We start from the raw sequence: 3,492 nt of genomic DNA, 5'->3' as shown, positions 1-3,492 counted from the left end.
GTCCCACCATCAATTGACTGATTAAAAAAAAAATCACTCAGCAAAATCATTCTGACGTTAAGCGCTAACCTTTTGACATTAAGGTCGAACGTCTGCTTTCATTCGCTGGTACTTCCGCCTAATGATGTCATTTATAGTCGACGCTGTTGATTATGGATGATAAAACGATTCTGCCCCACTAAGGAGATTGCTCACTTGATGATTCGCACTCTGACGTATGACTCCCATTCCCTACTTCAAAGAGGGGGAGGTGGGGGGGGGGGCGCTTTTGGATTAAGGGTGCTCTGAAGTCTCCCTCATCACGGTGTTTTTGGGGATATTCTTTCGACGAAGTAGCATGAGCTGTTATTGACAGAGAGAGAGAGAGAGAGAGAGAGAGAGAGAGAGAGAGAGAGAAGGAGCTACAAAGATTTTGGATGTCTCGAACGACTTTTTAGTCAATCCGTGGAGAGAGAGAGAGAGAGAGAGAGAGAGAGAGAGAGAGAGAGAGTTTCCCGTTTTTCTAGATAACTAAGTAATGGTTTTCAGAGAGAGAGAGAGAGAGAGAGAGAGAGAGAGAGAGTTCTAGGTTCTTGATAACTAAGTAGTGAGAGAGAGAGCGAGAGAGCTCCAGGTTCTTGATAACTTAGTAGAGAGAGAGAGAGAGAGAGAGAGAGAGAGAGCGAGAAGAAAAAATCCTTTCAATATCCAAGGCCAAATCAATATGCTGTAAGACTTCCAAAGTTACACCGAAAACGAATCAGAAATCGAGCCATTTGTACCGCATCATCACGGCGCTGTAAAACGAATATCCAATTTGAAACAATGCCAAAGATCTTACAAAACACGACTGGAGGGAGGAAAAGTTGTAATAGTGGGAGAAACAGGAGACTATTCGTCTCGGGAGCCCACGCAGTTTAATTTTCTAAATGCGAATGGAATTGAAATGACTTCTGAAATGGCTGTTCTTTCAAACCCCAGAAAGAAATGGCAAGTTTTGTCAAATGATTGATAAAACTTAAACTAATTACTATCGATCAATCCTCTATTTATTTGTAAATAATATTATACATATAAGTAAGTAATATTATAACAATTTGTAGGTATGCTAAATAATAAATTCAAGTTCATTAAAATATCAGATGGTTAATCTATTTTGAAGGGATGTATTGAGGGAAACACATACAATACAAACACATTTCATCTTCATATGCCTATTTTTCTCCTAGAGTGTTTGATGCCAGAGTGATAGAAAACCTTCTAGTATCTTAGCAAATTATGTGGTTTAAGGTTACAAAACATAGGCTCTCATTTTCTTCCTCAGTGTGATACCCTATAACACCTTCCCAGAAATCTCCGATTGGCTTTGCAAGCAAACAAACGCCCCTTATAATATGAAGACCTCAAATCCTATGTCATGAAGCACCATTCACTGTTTCCAGCCACCAAAATATCCAAGATTTTTTAGCACTTTCAATTACTGTTGAGGGATCAAAAGGTGCTGATGCCCATCAGAGAAATGATCAGTATTCCTCGCCTCTTCCTGCTGCAGATGGTACTCCTTGTGAAGTGAATTGACTTCTTACCCTTTAGGTACAACGCTTTCCAAAACCTGTGCGATTCCCCCTTCCCGATGTCAACATTTTGCCCTTGAAAGATGTGATTATTAGAGTTGACACCCTTATGGACAGCCACTTTCCCACTGTCAAGATTTCTATCAGAAAATTCACATCTGACAAAGAAGGCAACTAAACAACGCACACTGAAGCAAAAAATGTTGTAGAACATTGAGGCAAACCTCATGTCATGACTAGGCTGTGACAAAGCTGCCCACCACCACCTATGTCGCCCAACGCCGGCGAGCCAACCATCGTCCTCAATAACCACGGGATGAAGCCCCTTACCCTTAGGTTTGTTACAACCACCCCCGATTTGGGGATTTTCCTAAGAAATCTGTTACTGGATGTTAATAGTAAAATAAATATGTAAGTATGACATCACCTGTGGCAGTGGCCTCCCCATTAACTAATCTCTTCATTTTGTATGATTCACGATCTAATATGCACTTTTTGGCAGATACTAATACCTGTCAATCTCTTTTATGTTCCCTCTTAAGAGAGCACCCCTATCATTCCAAGACTGCTGAGGTCCACCTGGAGGTCGCCAAAATATCTGAAATCCCCATACACGATAGCAAGATTTTAACACAGCTGTTAATCGTTCACGTATTTAACACTTTCTCCCTCCGACGATGTTCACATCAGTACTCCCACATATACCTACATCCATCTCTTCAATTTATATCCAGACCTTATCTGCCCAGAACTATTTAAGATGCCCATGATTCGTTCCAATCACGGAATCTATCATTATATCAACATAATGGGACACTCGTTCGTGAGTGCCAAGTACCGGTGAAATTACACCATTGTTATTCAACAGCAGTTCTTAATCGTCCACATATTCCATATCCTCTCCCTCCGACGATGTTCTCCACACACACACACACACACACACACATATATATATATATATATATATATGTGTGTGTGTGTGTGTGTGTGTGTGTGTGTGAGTGTGTGTGTGAGTGTGTGCCCAGACTAATATGTTGTTGTTAGGAAAGGAGTATGGTGCGGGAAAAATTGAATCTGTATGTGTGCTTGTGTGTGCATATCTCTCTGAATATTTAGCGGTGATTTTTGACGTGTTGTAAATAAAACTACATTTAAAGCGTATACATTCGAGGTTATTTATTTGTTAAAAAATCTAATATCTTTTATGCTGCTTCTAAGCAGTTATATAAGATAAATTTAACTTTTTAGGATTTCGTCTCAGTGTTTTTTAGTAAGAAACATTTAGGTGAAAAATGTCAATGAAAAGTAAAAAGATAACATATTTTTATTTAGCTGTAATATTAGGAATTCAGTTTAGTAGATAATGGAATTAAAAAGTAATCTCGATATGACCACAACATATTATGCCAAATTAAGAGATTATAACCAAATATAAAAACAGTTGCAACATTTCAACGATGAAAGCCGGTTTAGAAAAAGATGTTTCTTCATATTGAAAAAAAAAATGGAAATCAATTACCTGAATGAAATAAAGATGGGAGGTCAATAAAATATTGATTATAACGTTTTCAAAATATGAAGAGATTCACTCAATATAACTAAAATTACCGCCCCCCCCCCCAAGAAAAACAATTAATTTGGGATCTATATCACTCGGTGAATTGCATTTATTTTGGGAAATGAAAATATACACAATGAATCCAATCACTGCATAAAGAAAAAAAATCATTGGTATCTATATTACTTTGTGAATTTTATTTATTTTGGGAAATGAAAAGATACATAATGAATGCAATAACTGTAGTATACTAAAAAAAATGATACTAACGAATGCACATTTCTAACAGTACTCCAATGCTGTTTACAATTTTGTAATGATGAAATCGCACAATTGTATATATACTCACCAATTATCAACTATCCAAAATGTTAAATAAAA

This window comes from Palaemon carinicauda, chromosome 7 (assembly GCF_036898095.1).
Source record: "Palaemon carinicauda isolate YSFRI2023 chromosome 7, ASM3689809v2, whole genome shotgun sequence".
Taxonomy (NCBI): domain Eukaryota; kingdom Metazoa; phylum Arthropoda; class Malacostraca; order Decapoda; family Palaemonidae; genus Palaemon; species Palaemon carinicauda.
This window is presented reverse-complemented; position numbering follows the sequence as displayed.